This window comes from Sphaerodactylus townsendi, linkage group LG05, assembly GCF_021028975.2.
Source record: "Sphaerodactylus townsendi isolate TG3544 linkage group LG05, MPM_Stown_v2.3, whole genome shotgun sequence".
In the NCBI taxonomy this organism is placed as follows: Eukaryota; Metazoa; Chordata; class Lepidosauria; order Squamata; family Sphaerodactylidae; genus Sphaerodactylus; species Sphaerodactylus townsendi.
Window position 1 is genome coordinate 78,688,137 of NC_059429.1, and position 12,848 is coordinate 78,700,984.

At 41.6% G+C, this 12,848-nt stretch overlaps 1 protein-coding gene across 5 annotated transcripts in view; it reads left to right on the forward strand.

The window, feature by feature from the left end:
* The first annotated feature begins 8,232 nt into the window (after positions 1–8,232).
* INAVA (innate immunity activator) overlaps positions 8,233–12,848 on the forward strand; it is a 55,993-nt gene continuing 51,377 nt past the window's right edge. For 2 of the 5 annotated variants that reach the window (XM_048496082.1, XM_048496083.1), the window contains exons 1-2: positions 8,237–8,707; positions 10,971–11,042. The gene's annotated coding sequence lies outside the window, so the exon portion shown is untranslated. Of the gene's footprint in view, positions 8,708–10,970; positions 11,043–12,848 lie in introns of all 5 variants that reach the window. The other 3 variants (XM_048496089.1, XM_048496087.1, XM_048496084.1) reach the window with 3 other exon arrangements.

Here is a 12,848-nt window from a genome sequence, read left to right on the forward strand (position 1 = left end):
ACATGATCAAAATCTCTGTTATAAAAGTTAAAGATGTATATGGCTTGGAGCCAGAACTTGGATATCTGAAAGACCATCTTATCTCATAGGTTCCCTGACTGTCCCAGCCATCAAAGCATCTCATTTGGAATCAGTGGGCACATGATAGAGGTCTACCCCATGATCATGGAACAACTTCTCTATTATGAGAGGTGTTCCTGGGCCACTCACTGTTAATCTTCAGGAGTTTTATTCAGAAGTCAGAACTGCATTTGACTGATTGAGCTTTTATTTATTGGCAGTTCTAATTGGAGTGTTTTATGTGTTTTTATATAATTGTTATTTTATTTATATTGTTTTATTATATTGTTATAATCATTTTATTTATATTGTAAACTGCATTGAATTCTGCAAGGGAGAAAGGTGGCTAATAATTGTTTTAAATAAACAAACAAATTCTTTCACATCACTGATCAAGCGGCTAAGTCAGCAATAGAGAGTTTTCTACCTATCTACTGTTATGTAGAGATGATCATCTCCCACAGAGATGATTACAAATGTACAAATGAAAGTATAATGTTTACCCGTATATACTCGTGTATAAGTTGACCTGCATATAAGTCGAGGCACCTAATTTTACCACAAAAAACTGGGAAAACTTATTGACTCACGTATAAGTCAAGGGTGGGAAATGCAGCAGCTACTGGTAAATTTCAAAAATAAAAATAGATACCAATAAAATTACATTAATTGAGGCATCAATAGGTTAAATGTTTTTGAATATTTATTTCAAAGAAATACAGTAAACTAACTCTGTAAGTGGAAAAGAGGGTCAACAAAAACAATATGGTCTCAACAATAACTTTAAAAGTATAAAAACCTTAGCTCAACCAGCAACCAAGCTAAAACACAAGAGTTAAAATCCTTCAAAACTGGATTTTTGGTCAGGGGAGGAATGTTTATGTTAGCAGTACCAACATTTCAGAGTATCTTTAGGAGACCTTCCTGATGATACCACCCAGGTTTGGTGAAGTTTGGTTCAGGGGTTATGGACCCTCAAAAGGGTAGCCCCATCTACTATTAGCTTCCATTGGAAACAATGGGGGATGGGAGCACCCACTTTGGGGATCCACAACTTTGGACCCCCTAAACCAAACATCACCAAACCTGGCAGGTTTCAGCAAGAGAGTCTCTTGAAAAAATCCCTGAAATTTTGGTGCTGCTAACCTAAAAACTGTGCCCCCTGGCGGCCGACAAAGTAAAAACTCAACTTATACGTGCGTGAGGTGTATTTTTTAAAAATATGAAACACATGATAACAAATGCATCCAATAGGCTTTACACTATACTGGCCTTTACCATATATTCAGATAATCACAAGATTCTATGATACTATTATTCAAGTCTCAATACACATACAGAAAAGGCTACACTTTTTTCAGGATAAATGATAAAAAGAAAGCCTCTAAAACTTGCCTTTCATTCAGGATACCAGTTGCTTCAAACCTGTTTCTCCATTAATCTAGAATGAGTATAGGAGGGTTAGAAAATGTTACATGGTAGACAGGTCCCCAAAAGGAAATTATAACAGTATGAGTTCATCAGTACAAACTGGCATGAGATAACTTTCCTACTATTGATTCTGCCACCCTCTAGAAGAGGATGTGGTCAGTTTAGCACAAGCCAAGACTGAGACTCTGATTCATCTCATGCATGTGTGAACACCCAATAAGACACTTTCCCAGAGGGTACACAGACAGGGCAACCCAGACTTAACCTACCACCTCACCACCGGCACTAGGAAGGATAGAAAGTTCTTGACAGAAAGCTTGGGGATTCAAAGTGGAATTCTGTCTGCCTGGATTTATGGGAATCTGAGTGATGCAGAATTTATTTATTTAAATACAACCTTTCTGTTCTAAAAGAACACCCAAGGCAACTAACAAACACAGAACAAGGCAACACAATAAAAACAAATAGCTTGTCAGTTACAAGAAGACATGGGGTGTCACTGAGCAGGTTGAAAAACTCAGCCCTTGATGGAAAGTTCTCCCCCAGCAAAAGAAAGCGCCAGCTGCTGTTCAAGGTTGCAGCTACTTTTCAAGGCTTGAGCAGCCAGGGTTCAGCATGTGGTGGAAAGTCCTCAGTGTTTCTGAGACACTTACTGGACACTTACTCCAGAGTGGGGTAGAGAGGGACTTTAGCAGACTTCTAGGTGGAAAACCTGTATCCCTAAACCTTTTCTACTATGGAGGATAAGGGCTGTTGCCTGTTTCCTTCCATTCCTATGCTTTAGATAATCAGTAATGATGATTAGCAGACAGACAGCATCTGGGAGACCAGGATTGGCCCACTGCTTGGCTGTGTTCTTCCTGGTCTATACACAGGAGCCATTTGGGTAAAGAAAAAGGGTTAAGTATTGATAAGTACTGCATTCCTACAGTTAAGGCCAGTAGCATCTTAGAGACCACCAAGAATGTCAGGATATAAGCTTTCGAGAGTTAAAGCTCCCTTCATCAGTATAAGAAGCTTATACTCCCCAAATAGTGTTGGTCTCTAAAGCGCTACTGGAGTTGAATCTAGCTGTTCAACACGGCTACCCTTGAAACTGCTGCAGTCCTAGGCACCAGCACCGCTCCAGCCCACGACACTGGCTCCTCCAGCCCTAACCATGCTATAATATTTCTAGGATAGGATTGATGAACAGCCAATTCTGGCCTTTGTGTGATTCTCCTGATTTGCTCCTAGTATTTCTGCCCATCAGACTGCCCTGTTTGTTTTGCAGTCTCCCTGTTCACTGGCTTCCTTGGCTTCCGTGCCTGTTTTTGGCCTATCTCCCTGCAGCAGCTCTATGGATAAATTCCTTAATTCAGATTTGAGTCTGCATCTGACTCTGACTATATGTTGTCTCTTCTGTTGATCTGTCCCAGTAATTCACCATCTCATTCCTTTTTGGACTTGCACTCTGGCTGCTCCAGTGGTCCAACGCTGCCAATGGTTTCACTGCACCTAGGTATGTTCCACAAATTCACATTTCTCCCTAGACCCATGCCACCAGTTCACCTCTAGTATTTGGTCAAAACAAGCAAAATCCAACCACAAATTTGAGGTTTTCTTGGGTCTTGCATAGCCTCAGAATAAACAGGGCATGAAAGCAACCTTGGGGATCATCACTTCCCTCAGCGCTGTATATTACCATGCATGGCAAAGAGTGCCAAGTGACAAGAAGTATTAGGGGCTCTGTAAATGCTAGATTAAAAATGTCTTCTGTTGTGATCTGAGATCATTTCATGCCTGCTCTGAGTAGCCCAAAACATATGACAAACATGTGACAAAGGAAAGAATTAAACGTCATTAAGTACTCCTTTATCATTCTGTAGGTATAGCTGCTACATTTCAGCTGCTACACTCTTCTGATATCAGAGGAATAATCAGGCCCAGCAACTGTTTTGGGAAAATCTTGTTCGAAACATAACCTTCAAATATATTTATTTTTTCAACATATGCACAAGTTGTGTGTGCTAAATCATCACACACACACGCACGCACACACAAATAGAAAATGATACTTAAATCAAGTGACAGGAGCTTCAAATGGGCAAAGACTCACTTTCTGGCCTTTGAGGGAAAACTCACTGGAGCCAAGCCTGGGGCTAGGGTTGCTAGCTCCAGACTGGGAAATTCCTGGAGATTTGGGGTGGAGTTTGAGGAGGGCAGGGTTTGGGAGAGGCTTCAGCAGGACATCATGACACAGAGTCCATACTCCAAAGCAGCCATTTTCTTCAGGGTTACAGATCTCTGTCATGCCAGGGGATCTCCAGGTCTCACCTATGCTTGGCAGCAACCTCTGCATGACTTGGTACCACCCAACTTGCATAATGACTCAACTAGGTCTGGCTGCTTGCTACTGTTCAACAGTAGGCCACCCTAGGAAAGCCACTGTGGTGTAGCAGTTAGAGCTTCAGGGTAGGCTCTAGGAAACTGATCTCTGAAGTTGGGAGATCTGCTTCAATTCCAGAAGATCTCCAGGCTCCACCTGAAGGATGACAAATCTAGAAGGAGAGAAGGAAGTTAGAAAAGGGGAGAGTCTGTGGGGGCTTTCAAGAAAGGGAAGAAGGGACAGTAGGGGAAGGAGAAATGAGATGCCCTCTGCAAGTCCTTGTCACCAGAAGGATATCTAAGATGGTGCCAGATCGTGTGATTAATTCCTAGAGTGAAAGTTTTTTAGCAGTACCTCCTTGGGCATAGTACAGAAAACCACTACTGGAAGCCTACTTGCACTTTCAGTGCCTAGAACCAAATGGAAAGTACTGCTCCTGATTGCCAAAGCAGAAGACTGAGCATGGAAGAGTGCGGATATATATTGAGAGGATGGCCAGCTTAGCTAGGAAGTATACATTCTGAAAATTTATGAAAACAAAAAACTAGACACCCATAAAAATATGCACATTTATGATATATCAGTCTTAAAATGCATCTTCTGAATAGAAAAGAAATAGACTTTCTGAAGCTAATGGGATGCTGAGACAGCCACTGAACTCCATGGTACATCTTGTGACCTTTTATGCTGTGTTGCTTTCTTTATTAAATGCAAACTGTGCCCATCTCTGTTTTTAAATGTCCACTTCACCACATCACTGCTTTAAGAAAGCACTGGTGTCCATAATGGATGCTTAAGTCCCTTAAGATTGCTTTACATATAGCTTACATAACTGTAGGTTCAACTGTCATCCAGTTTCTTTCCTCAAAATGCCCCTGGGAAAAGGTTGCTATGGAACTACAAGGACCTCGTATCCACATCTGGATCAGTTTTGGAATATATAACAGGAAGAAAGTTACAAAGAGTAAAAAGGCTGCGTATGGCTGAGTTCTCTCTCTCTCCCCACCCCCAAATCAACAATAGGAAGCCTCTGCAGTAAGGGGGAGTGTCTAGACAATATACAGTTACTGGTGTATACTCCAAAACACCACAAGCACAGCACATCTGTGTATGCCAGTGGTTCTCAACCTTCCTAATGTCGCAACCCTTTAATACAGTTCCTCATGTTGTGGTGACCCCCAACCCTAACATTTTACAGATGAACACTGATGCAGAGAATCTTAGGCAACCCACAGGTTGAGAACCGCTGGTCTATGCGGTAGGTCAATGGAAGACCTTCTCCGTTATGTTTTGACCTGTCCTTTATACACGGAAGCTAGGAATACATTATTGGCTAATAGTTTATCAACTTTATCCTGCTTATCTGACCCAGAAAAAATAATCTTTTTGCTATCAGAAGTGGTCTTTTACAGAGTGGCCCTTTTTGCTCTGGTCACCAGGAAAATCAGGGCAAATAAAGCAACTGATTGAATTTAATTTTATTCTCTTGGATTATAAATATAGAATGTTAATGATGGTTATGATTCCAGAATTGACCCTCATTTCTTTGATTTACAAATAGTTTTACTGAGAATATTAGAATGTTATTAGAATCACATTTGATTTTTCAAATTTGTTAAATGTTCTAAATTTTTGTTTGATGGTTAATATGTTTTAGATCGCAAAGGCTGTATACAATAAACTTCTAATTTAACTATCTACGCAATTTGAACTTGACATATCTGCTACTATCCACTCCCCCTCAAAATATAAACCTCCCAAATAACAAAAAATGGGCCAGCTGTACACACACACACAAAATCACACACACAAAATCACACACACACACACACACACTTTTGTATACCTCCCTCCCCCTAAGGGCTCAGGGCGGTGAACAACAATTTTAAAACATACTTTAAAACATAGTAAAAACCGTATTCACAATAGAACCAGAAAAAATTCAAATGACATCAGACTACACTCCCCTCCCCCACCCTCATGCCCATGGGAGGCCAGATGGAATGGTAGATGGACTCAACCAGGCTGGCCAAATGCATGGCAGAACAGGTCCGACTTGCAGGCCCTGTGAAAACTCTGCAAGTCCCGCAGGGCCCTGATCTCCTTTGGGAGCCTGTTCCACCAGGTAGGGGCCAGGACAGAGAAAGCCCTGGCCTTGCAGAGGCCAGCCTGATCACTTTTGGACCAGGGATCACCAATAGGTCCTCCTCTGAGGAGCGGAGGGGCCTAACGGGGCAATATAGGGAAAGGCAGTCCCTCAGGTATGCAGGTCCGAAACCGTGAATGGCTTTAAAGGTGAGAACCAACACTTTAAACATGATCCGGAACTCAATTGGCAGCCTGTGCAGATAATATAGGATCGGCTTTTAAAGGGCTTTCTCCCTTTCCCAACCAAAGGTCATCTTGTCTTACAGCAGAGACCCCCAAGGTAGTGTCCATAGGTGTCATGGCACCCACTGACCTTTCCCGATATCCATCAAGTGTTTGCAGATTTTAGAAACTGGGTGGGGCCTGGTGGGGCTTTTGCCCATTGAAGATCTGATTGGCTGTGCAGATTTAAAAATAAACTCCAGGGGAATGACCTCTGTTGCCTGGAGGCCAGTTATAATTCTGGGTGATCTCCAGCCACCACCAGGAGGTTGCCAAGCCTAGCATTTGGTACTGCTATTCTATTCATTTTGTACTGCTGTGTAAAGCCAGCCTGACACACATACACTATCAGAACAAAATTAATATCTCCTTAAAGGATAGGCACAGTTCAGATGCTATACAAAATCATGCTTTAACAGTTTAGTGTGATTGTCCAAACGCATCCAGCCAGTGCAATAAGTATGGTATTTCAGACTAGAATATGAAAACATCATCTGAAGTTGGTTTACTAACCACAGTCAGCCTTAAGTGTGGTTTTATGTTTGAATATGGCATGCTAGCAGTATGTGGATTTATTCCTACTCTCATACACTCCCCAGGTATAGAGATTCCTGGCCAGTGTAACGACATGGAGCCAGCACTTGCTGTGCAACAAACCATGTCTATGTGGCAAATCTTGGTTTCACAAACCCATACAATGTAAAATTAACCATGGTTTTACATTATGTCTTAACTGTAGCAACTAAGAAAGTGGGCTATGTCTATGTCTTGTCATCTGTATTTGCATGGCTTTGTATCATTTTTGATTGGTTTTTAATAAAAAGTACTATGTGGATTTTGTAAATAATGTTTGTTATAATCAGTTACAACTGTTGTAAATGGTGACTGCTGATCTTGTTTACTTTTGAGCTATGCATAAAAAAACTTTCAGCAGTATGTATAACCTACAATTTTACATTTTTACTTTTTTCTCTTTCTGTGTAGGCTCCATTATATGCATGTGCTTCTACTGAATCAGTTGAAGTGGGCTCTACTGAATCTGATGAAGTGGGCTCTAGCCAATTGAAGTTTATGCTTTAGCATATTTGTCAGTCATTATAGTGGCTTGGACACTTGTTTTGGCTGTATCAGCCTTACATGTCTACTCTGTATAGAAAAAATGAAGCATGTGAGAGAAATCATTTGAAAATCACATCCCATGGTTACTTTTGACTTCACGTGAAAAAGAATTCACATAGAAAAATAAAAAGTGAAATGGATGTACAATTCATGTACAACACACACCTGAATTTTCTTTATATATCTGTTAAATAATTCTCAATGTATAGTCAGCACAAGTAGAGCTGAGAATGAGTCTGAAATGGCACATTTCTCCAGGTAACTGGTTCCCGGCTTCTATAAAGTGAACAATTCCAAGTTCTGCCCCACAGAACCCACAAGCAGAGGTTACACAAGCATTGGCTGTGTGCCTTACAAATAAATGAACATATAGTTGCAAGATGTATTTGTCTTCACTGTAACATGTGATCAGCAGAGCTAACAACACTTTACCATGAGAAAATAGCCTGGCGGTGCAGTATTTGTATGGGCTGCAGAACTCGCCAGCAACACGTTTCAACCAGGGCTGTTAGACCTTGAGGTGTAGTTTGCTGGCATTCTTCATGCCTCACCAGCAAGAGTTTCCAGAGAAACGCATATTAAAGCTTCTTGAAGTCACAATGGTAAAGACATCAAACCTTGTTTAATTATCAAGGCCCAAGGCTGCTGTAGCGTTGCATTCTTTCCTAGGCACCAGGTAGCAAACAGGCATCTCCGCTTCACAAGCTCATTAGTTTGCCATTGTGCGTCTGGCCCAGCGCGCAGAGTGCTGCTAATCCATCACTAATGCGACATTAATAGCCAGCTGCCGCGCACACTTTCCTTATGGGCTGATCTGAAGCAAAAACCGCCCTCTGTGTGATTCCTTTCTTTCACACGTTCGCCAGGCATGAAAAACAGCGGGAGGGGGGAGCATTGTGTTGCTTGGAAGAAGTTCTTTGATTCAATCAATGAGTGACTCTTTCCTACCACGAGGGCTCGGGCAACCTAGGTTAAAAATGGGGACCGGGAAAAGCCATTCCCTGGAGCGGGGAATTAATATGCAACAAGAAAACGAGACAATGAAACCCACGTGGTATCGCACGGTACTTTAATGTTGTTATTGGACAGTGTCGTTCTAGGGAATCGCATTTATGCGCTTTAAAGGATTTGAGCAAGACTTTCCTCCCCTCCTTTTCTGTAAAGGTTTGGTATGTCCCAGGGACAGATGTCTTCAGATCTTTTAACATTTGGATGTCGCTAATACCCAAGTTAAATTAAATGCCTCAAGGGGGTGGTGAAGAATTTAGCCAGCGTACTAGAAACGTGTGAACAGCAGTAGTCACTTCTTGGAAGTAGCTGAGAAGCTCCAGAAAACAGAACCACTTGGCTGTTTCATAGGTAAGTGGAGACAGTAAGACTATTTGTGAATGTAGAATGAGATCTAGCAATTCAAACTTGATGTAAAGTAAAATAACAGAATATGAAAGGGGGGAAAGCTGACAGAACTTCTGAATTTAACTCTTTGAAAGTTGGTTGTGGCTAGCTATGTTTTCTGAAACCCTTTGACTGGCACCGGTTTAAAGGAAAGAGTAGACAAAAGCTGGACCTTTAGCCGCTAACTGGCTGCAAATCACCCAAATTATGACCACTTTCAGAGCTTCAGATTCTGAACAAATAATTCTCTGGCTATGTGGGAATTTTTTTGGAAAGATGTGGGTGTTGAGAAATTTATGCATTAATTTAAGAAAACATGCTGTGAGATGTTAGCTTACACAAAAAAAAATATCTGAACTTGCCTCCTCTGGAGCAGCTTTGACTCCAGTAGGACTTGGACTTTTTATTTTGTAATGAAAAAAAAAACATTTGAACACACCTTAAACAGATTGTGTCTTCTCAAGGATATATCTTTGTGTGTTTAATTTTGTTTTCTTGGTGACTGTTTTCCCAAGAGAACTAAAATTCTGAGGGCTGGCTGGATCTTCACCTAGTTTCTATGAAATCTTTGGCACATGGTAGCAAAGATAGGAATTAAGGCCTCTTAAAATAATCATGAGCCAGCCTTACTTTGATTCAGGATTGACTTCCAGTTTGGAGGCTGGGGTTCCACCTAGAAACATGTGCAGTAATAACAAAGAGTGCTGTTTGTACGTATGCACTAACTGTCCACTCTTTCCGAAGTATTACCATAAGAAACCTTCAGACATCTGCAGAGAAGAAAAGGCTTCCAAGCAGACTTAAAGCATGAAATCTCTCACAATAGTCCCACACAGTTCTTCTGTGTTGTTGCATAAAACTTGCACATTGTGGGTTGAAACCATAGGTGCTCTTCCACTGGTGGAATGGTGTTTCTGTTTGTGGAAGGACATGATTTTTGCCACAAACAGCCACCCTGCCTCATTGCTATATGCGAGAATCTCTTGATCCTCAAGAATGGAATTTGGAAAGCTCAGCGAGCTTCAATGGGAAGGTGGTGGTTGGAGAGCACCATTCTGTGAGCATTGTTTTGCTTATGGTACTTCAGGCCAAACCTTGAGAACTGGGTCAGAATTGCAAACTGGGCTCTTGACTTCTGATTTCTCCTGCATTCAGACATTCACTGGTCAGCACTTGCTTTTGTATCTAAACCTGCTCCCAAAGAGAGGGTTTCTGACTTTCACATCTTATTTTGGCTGCACCTTCCACTGCCATGATTCTATGAGCTGTTTGCTAAAGGACCGGTTCACGCAAAACCAAGTCTTCTTGTCCCCCCCTGTGCTGTACCTGGGTCCTGCAGTCAGCTGTGGGTTGAGAGTTCAGTAACATGTGAATTGGCCCTCGCATTGGTTATTGTCATTGCAATGATGATGTAAAGTCATTTGCTGTGACAGTGTGCTGGTGAATCAAGTTTTTATCTAATATTCTTCTCTGCTGTTTTGCTAGAGCATTGAGCTAGTGCTGTATGATTTAGTTATTTATTTGATTTCATATGCTGCCTCTCTCTTTCCAGGCTCAAGGCAGCTCACAACATATGTATATAAACATTTTAAAAACATCTAAAACAACAATAAAACATACTACTAGATCAGGGGTAGGGAACCTTTAACACTCAAAGAGCCATTTGGACCTGTTTTCCACGGGAAAAGAAAACACTTGGAGCCGCAAATAATTTTTGACATTTAAAATAAAGATAACACTATATATATATTGGGTTTTTTCTACCTTTTACTCTGCTCATTCTGAGAAGTACATGGATGTGTCCGCAAGGATGGGGCCAGCGGCTCGGCCTTGCCGGCCACCGGGAAAGCGCCCGCCCTGCTCCAATGGGGTGGGTGAGAGGGGAAGCCCGCGGCGTGACCCAGCCGACCGCGGGCAGTTGGTGCACCCGCCCTGCTGCCTGTAGGCCGGGCAAGGATGGGGCCGGCGGCTCTGCTCGTGGAGCCGCAGTGCAAGGGCAGAAGAGCCGCATGCGGCTCTCGAGCCGCAGGTTCCCTACCCCTGTACTAGATCCTAGTGGCGATAATCTTCCAATTCATAAGACAAACAGCAACAACTATATGTGCTCTAACCATAAGCTCATTCTAAGATGTATACTTATTGTTTTCACCTGTCCAGAGAGTTGCATCTTTTAAGTTACCACCACCAGATAGAAAACATTGCCTGCTTTGTGTGTTTGTGCTTTCAGCATTGCCTATTTGGGAACAGGACACCAGAAGTGATTGCAAGTTTAGCTAGATTCATGAATGGACATCAAGAAGTAGGTCTCCCAATTTCAAATTGAACTCTCTTTTTTGCATTTTACAATATGTTGTTTTTGGGTTTAGAGGCAGCAGCAGCAAGAAAATGTAGTTGCGTGAGAAAAGATTATAAATCATACTAACAGACCGATCCAGATGCATATGGATGTATCTGAGCAGCTCGCTGAACAGTTGGCTCCCTTGCAACCCACAAGCTGGATATGACACAAACCAACAAATACCTGAGTGTGCATAATCTCAGCTCTGTTATGCACATTGAAATGTTTCCTACAAAGGAATAGTAAGGGCGAAGGAAGGCTTTTGTTACAAAGTTTGAAAACCTATTGTGCAGTGATCTTCTCAGTCACATATACAAACTGAAATTTTTCTTCTCCCCCCTGTGGTGCCAGATTTTTTTAAAACTCCCATTTTATTGAAACAAATCAAAGCACCTGCGAATGTGAAATTGGATTGGAGCGAGTGTGGAATATTTCAGGTTTTATGCAGGCAAGGCAATTGGAAGGATATACCACTGTGACAAACTTTATCACGGAACTGCCTCCTGGCATTCATTTGATGATGGATGGCCTGCATGCAGGGGGCACTAAAAGGGCATTTGTCCCTTAGTGTTCTTTATTTTCAAGGAGCATGTCTGGCAGAAAACTGAGAGAGTGAGATGAATTCTTTCAGTGTTATGAAGTTCCCTCCTGTGTGATGGAGCCTGGGAGAAAGGAGATAGGACATGGCTATTTGGGAATAAAGCCAAATGGGATGATAGGAGTATTTATGATAAACTTCCTCCTTGCAGTGTGGCTGGGAAGGCTCTCCGGAAGCAGCAGTGTAACCGGGGTTATTTTATACAGTCCTTCCTTTGCCAAGGGGAGCTGAAAGGGATGGGAGGAACTTTTGGCTTAGATACCAGCCCTATTCTCAGAGAGGAGGGCAGAAAGCGCAAAAGAAAAGACTACTGTTCATAGATCAACAGATTCTTTATCTAGTAGCACCTCCACACAGCATTCAAACTTAAACATTTCACATGAATCCTCCAATGCTCAGTGGTCTTTGTCAGATAAAATCTCAGTTAAGAGCCAAAAGATTACCAAGGCCATGTATTTATCCTACAGGCCCTGCTTTAATACGTATAAGGCTCCAAAGAAATCTAAAATAAGGAACGCATTGTGCGTCAGTAAGAAAATGACATAGAACATTAACAGTACCTTTATTATATTGTCCTTGTGATATATTAACAGTGCAATCCTACACGGAGTTAACACAGTTTAAGGTAGTTGAAGTCACTGAACAAACAAGTTAGTCTGCATAGGTTTGCCAATAAATTGCTATTTGCTGTTGTGGTCTTTTCTTTCCATTAACATTCCTGCAATAAAAAAGGAACAGTTCCCTATAATAGGGGTGGCAAGCATATTTAAGACATATTTTGTAGATGTGCCAGTAAATTTTGCCACTTTGGTTAGTGTGGGCTCTGCAAATACTATCTTATTTGTAAAAGGAAAGGAGAAAATAAACTCAGTATTTTTCTCCTATGGGCTAGGAGACTTGAGCCCATGCTCATTGAGAAGATATGATCTGGCAGCTGTTCCTGTGAACATCACAAGTACACTGTTATGATGAGTCTTTGCATTAAATTGTTAAAACTAACTCATTAAGCGAGAGCTAAAGCGTAATATAATTGTAAACACAGCCATCCTGCAGGTCTCTGCTTAAAGAGGCAGACACTTCTTATATTTGGCTTGACTGTACTTATTAGGGCAATAGAAGGCGCTTATGTTTGTGAGCATGCATAATTACAACACCATCTATATTGTCAG